General features: G+C 42.0%; 1 protein-coding gene across 4 annotated transcripts in view; it reads left to right on the top strand.

Moving 5' to 3' along the window:
• Positions 1-5,196: 5,196 nt before the first annotated feature.
• The window catches only part of Tnrc6a (trinucleotide repeat containing adaptor 6A), a 183,048-nt gene continuing 182,323 nt past the window's right edge, over positions 5,197-5,921 (top strand). For 2 of the 4 annotated variants that reach the window (XM_010623472.3, XM_010623471.2), the window contains exon 1: positions 5,197-5,229. The gene's annotated coding sequence lies outside the window, so the exon portion shown is untranslated. The remainder of the gene's footprint in view (positions 5,230-5,921) is intronic. The other 2 variants (XM_010623475.3, XM_010623474.2) reach the window with 2 other exon arrangements.

Raw genomic sequence — 5,921 nt, 5'->3', positions numbered from 1 at the left:
TGAGGTCAGCCTAGGCTTCATAGTGAGTTCAAGGCCAGCCTAGAGTATATTTTAGTATATGTGCTGCCGAACCAAGCACTAGCCTGGACTACATAGGGAGACCGTCTCAAAACAAACAAACTCTGCCCCAGACTCATCTGAAATGACTGTCCATTGTACATTTCCATCAGCAGTTTATGAGAGTTCACGAAGTCCACATCCTCACCAACACACAATATCAGCAGCCTTTATAATTTTGGCCATTCTAATAGTTTACATTTCCCACTGAGCACTTTTTCATGGGCTATTTGCCATTCATCTGCATTCCTTAGTGAAGTATATACTCTGATCTCCTTCCTATTTTTACATTGCATTCATATATTTTCAGAGTTCCTTTTATATTCAGCATTTAGATCCTTTACCAAACACATCATATACAAAATTGTTCTAGTCCAGTGATGGCGAACCTTTTAGAGCTCTCAACAATAACAGACAGCCCACTGCAGCACACGTGCCACAGGTGTGCCATCAATATTCTAGTCTATAACTTGTTTTTCAGTCAGCATTGTCTTTTGATAATAAGAACTTCTTATTTTGATGAAGTCCATTTTATTTAAATGTTCAAGGGGCCGGGTATTTAGCTCAGTGGTTCCAGCGCTTGCCTCAAAAACACAAGGAACCCAGTTCGATCCCTGGTATCAAAAAATAATACTAATAAAAAAAATAAAGATTGTGCTTTTGGTGTTATTTCTAAGAAATCTTTATCTAAACCAAGTTCACAAAGATTGCTCATATTTCAAAAAAATTGTGTAACTTTGAGGAGATTAAAATTATGAACTAGAGATTGACAGCAAAATACAGCGCCTTGGGGACCTGGAATTAAGACCCCTGGAAAACAACAACTTGGTGAAGACAAATAAAGTAGATCTCTGGGAATCAGGACAGAGCTAACAGGAAAACTAGGGACTACAGAAAAGCTGGGGAAATGGAGCACAACACAGAGAAAAGAATGCGGCAGCCTGAAGAGCTGACCCTGGCTCCGGAGGAGGAGGACCTGCCTCTGCTGACACACAAGGTAAGCTCAGGAGGCTCAGCAGCCCCAGGGAGAAATGACACACTTGCCTGGCAGTGCTGGCTTCTGCCCCACAAAAAAGCCATGGCTATTGTAAACTTCACAGTGTGGAGTGTTATTCTGAAAGTGATTCCTATATGGCAGGCTAGAGTTGCGGGAAAAAAATGTAGTGTAGTATCCACCATATTGGAGAGGGTTTAACCAGGAGCCATTTGGGGAAGGGGTTAATTGTGTAAGACTGAATAACTGAACAGCTATGTAGCCCTATACCACAGTGACTGGATAGGAGACAGCCACAAGAAGAGACAGTCATAGGGACGGTGATGAGCAGGGGTAGACCCATCCTGAGAAGCTTTAGCTCAGGCTGGGAAGGTCATTGGGATTCTGCCCTCTAAATTGAGAAGCCAGACCAGTCATATGCAGCTTTCAGAGTGGGCATGGTCTAGCAGTGCTGGCATTAAATTTAGTGGACTGCTTGGACCCTCAAACCTGGCTCCCCATGTGTAGCACAGAACCCAGGGTCTCTGTTTTTACCATCTGCCAACATGATCAGGGATATTCTGTGGCTTGGATGGTTGCCACAGCCTGGAGTGTATGGACAGAGTGGTCTGTGGAACTGGGCGAATACCTCACAGACCCACAAGCCACAAAGTTAGTTGAAGAAAGCCATGATTTAGGTTGCACACAGAGACACAGAAACCAGGAGCCAGCAGGCTGACTACAGTCTTAGGGAAGACACCATTGACTGACAACACCCAGCAGAAAAGGTGGGACAGGATTCAGCATTCACACCAAAAACAGGAGTGTGGAAACAAAATTTATAAATTTATAAATAATTGCACTTATAAATTCAATTAATTTGTGAGGGCTGGTTATAACTCAAATTGGTTGTAAGTCAAGACTATTTTCCCATAAGAAATAATGGCAATTAACATAGGTGATCAGATCTTGGGACAGAGGCAAAGGCTTGTAGTTAGCCATCCCTAGAGTACACCACCCAAAAGCAGACACTAACAGAAGAGTTCTCCACACAAGCGACATAATTTTTCCATTATAATCAACCCTCAAACCTTAGTACATGCATGCACAGACACACACACGCATACACACGCACATAGAAATATGAGAAGATAAGGCAACAAAATGCCTCCAAAAATCCCCAAATTCCCCAAAGCTCATCCATGGGACATCAGTGGGGAGGAAATCAAAAGGCAAACAGCCTAATCATACAAAATGACAAAAGATAAGACCAAAACACAGCAAATCAATAGATGCTTGGAGAGCTCAAAGATGACATAACTTATCCAATAATTTAAGAAAGAAAATGATCAGTGACCTCACAGAAAGCACTAATAAAAAGCTAGCTGGGCTAAACAAAATGATACAAATCATGAATGACCAATACAGCAAAGAATTTAGAGTCCATGAAAAGGTACCAAGTAGAAATCCAAGAGATAAAAACAGAAATCCAAGAGATTATAGAAAGTATGGGCAGCAGAAGTGGCCAATATGAGAACAGTGTCAGAACTAGAAGACACGGCTGATACAGGTGACCATATACTTACTCAGAGATACTTTAACAACAAGAGAACAGGGCTGGGGGTTTAGCTCAGTGGTTCCACTGTCTGCCTTGCAAGCACAAGGACCCGAGTTCAATCCCCAGTACCATAAAATAAATAAATAAATATAAAAAAGAAAAACAAGAGAACATGAAAAATGGATCCAACAGCTGCTAGATGACACAAAGAAGACTAGGATTAATTAGAATTAGTTAAAAATCAGAAGATGGCACAAATGGCATTAAAAAAACTCTATAGAATCACAGAAAACTTTCCAAATATGAGGAAAGAATTTAATATACTGAGAGACAAGCCACACTGAACTCCAAGAAGCCACAATCAGAAAAGAACTTTTCCATGACATGTCATAGTCAAAATCCCAAAAGACCAACACAAGAACATAATTCTAAAAGCGGTCAGAGAAAGTTGCTTATAAATGTAAACCCATTAGAATTACAGCAGACTTCGTAATACAAAACTTAAAGGCCAAGAACCCATTAGAATTACAGCAGACTTCGTAATACAAAACTTAAAGGCCAAGAGAACCTGAAATGTTTTAAGCCATAAAAGAAAACCACTTCCAATCCAGACTGATACATTCTGTAAAGCTAATTTGTAAAACTGATGGAGAAATAAGGTCTTTCCACGACAAAGAACACCTTAAGAAATTCATGCCCATCAAACCAGCACTCCAAAAAATTCTCAAGAATATCCTCAAAAGAAACAATAGTGCCAACAATGCCAAAAGGTCTAATGAAAAAAATATACCAGGCAGAGTGGGCAGTTAAGCAGAAAGGAAAAAGAAGAAAAAAGAAAAACGGGTATTGGTAACAGGAAAATAATACAATGACAGGAATAAGTTGATACCTTTCAGTAGTAACTCTTAATGAGAAAGATACAAATTTGCAGATTGGATTTAAAAAAAAAAAACAACTCAGTGGTATGCTGTATACAAGAAATACATTTAATTAAAAAAAAAATCACAGGGGCCCAGGGATTTAGCTCAGTGGTTCCACCACCTGCCTCACAAGTGCATGAACCTGAGTTTGATCCCTGGTACCAAAAAAAGAGACTAAAAATCAAAGGCTGGAAAACAATTTTCCATGCAATGGGAGCCTGAGAACAAGCAGGTGTAGCTATCCTATTCTTAGACAAAGTAGACTTCAAGCCAAAACTGATCAGAAGAGGCCAAAAAAAAGTCACTATATAATTCAATGGGAAGAGATAACAATTACAAATACATATGCAGCAAACACCAGTGCACCCCATGTCATTAAATACTACTGGATATAAAAGCTCAGATAAACATTAACACAACTATAGTGAGGGACATCTGTGCCCCGTTATCACAGATCAATTAGATAAAAAAAATCAACAAAGAAATAAAATTCGTTATTTTCATATGACACTTACACAAGTCTAATCCCAATCTGTCTTCTGTCTACTAGTGCTGTATAGTTTGCAACATGTGTTATAGTTTTGGCCTATGAATTCATCTTCTGTGGTCACAATTTATGGGAATCTGTGAGGCCCAGGTTTAACGAATTTACCTCCAGATCAGTTTTATATTTGCCTCTCTGAGTTTCCGCCCTTTCTGTGTTATTTCTTAGTTTTGGAACCCTGGGTTATAGAAGTAGCATGTGTTCAAACATCAGCGCCACTTGAGAACAGGCCTTGGCTGTCATCATGGGAGGTCTTTTCTTGAACCGGACATCAGGTCAACCACACATGCTTCCAAGTTTCTCTGGGCTTGAAAGTTGACATTTTTCTGTTTCACTGCATATTATCAGGGTTCTCTAGAGAGACAGAATCAGTAGGAAAGACAGATGGATGAAGAGACAGATAGAGATTTATTATGAGGATTTGGTTCATGCAATTATAGAGGTGGGAAAACTGTATACTCGAGACCCAGGTAAGCCAGTCGTGTAATTCAGTCTGAGCCTGAAGGCCTGAGAACCAGAGAACCAGTGGTATAAATCCCATTCTGATGGGGAAAAAGAGGAGAGTCCTAGTTTAAGCAAACAGGAAGCAAAAGGGCAAATTCCTTCTTTCACTGCCTTTTGTCTTATGAAGACTCTCAAAGGATTAGAAGAAGACCACAAACACTGGGGAAGGTGAGGTATTTTACTTAGTCCACCAATTAAAATATTAACCTCACCTAGAAACAACCTTACAAACACACCCTGAGATAACATTTAATCTGGGCACCCCATGGCAAGTGAGTTAACTTGATACATAAAATTAATAACTGGGCCGGAGATTTAGCTCAGTGGTGCCACCACCTGCCTGACAAGCACAAGGTCCTGAGTTCAATCACTAGTACACACGCGCGCGCGCGCGCACACACACACACACACACACACACACACACACTCCACCCAAGCAACTACCACATAACTTTAAACTGAGGATACAGAACTTTCAGAGTTTTACATTGATGTAGAACTTGCACTTCCCCGAGACCACAGCAAATCAGCCATCTCCAAAGGAGAGGGATCCACGTGATTTGCCTATGGTATTTAGGTGAAGGGTGACAAGAGAAAAATCTCTTTTGATTCATTGTAAATCTGAAGCAGAGAAAACCACCCAAGCAACTGAGTTTCTTTGGAGATGATCGGAGTAAGTTTCCTGTATTGGTCAGGATGGGGTAGCGGGTGGGAGTAGAAGTGAAGCTCAGGAGTTGACAAGTACAGTATTTTGAATTTTTGCATATGGGAGTCTGTGAGACTCTGAAATTTGCATCTCTAACAGACGAGCTGCACCTCAGAGACAAATTATGTCGCTTTATACTTTTCTGTACCATCTCCTGCCTCCTTGTCACCTTATCCAGGGTCGGCACGACCTCCAGTCGTAAGAGGTGCTCTACAAACATGTTTGTTCACTAGAAGAGAGTGCATGAATAAATGGGCAAAGGTAGTTACTACAATGGGCGGAAACAAGTCTAGCAGATTTTTTAACCAAATATAATTGTATCCTAATTAAGGGGGGAAACAGAAGTGGGGGGGGTGACACCTCTGCAAACCGCTAGGTCTGCGACCAGATGGCCCACCTGCCCAGATCGCAGCTGAGGAGCGGCTGCAGCCGGCTCCCTCCGTCTTCAGCCCCACAGCCTCCCCACACCCACTGCCCCGGGAGGCGGCTGGAGCCGCGGGCGCAGAGGCCACCGAGCTGGGCTTCCAGAACTAGGCAGGATGGCTCCGCAGTCGCTGGGGCAGCGATGGCGACGCCTGAGCTATTCATAAAGGCTGGGGTGCACACGAGACTGGCGCTGCTCCGAGGCCGGTGCCCGGGAGCAAGAGAAGGCGCGCTCG

The sequence above is a fragment of the Fukomys damarensis genome, unplaced genomic scaffold, assembly GCF_012274545.1.
Source record: "Fukomys damarensis isolate Sample0158 unplaced genomic scaffold, DMR_v1.0_HiC HiC_scaffold_34, whole genome shotgun sequence".
Taxonomy (NCBI): Eukaryota; Metazoa; Chordata; class Mammalia; order Rodentia; family Bathyergidae; genus Fukomys; species Fukomys damarensis.
This window is presented reverse-complemented; position numbering and strand designations above follow the sequence as displayed.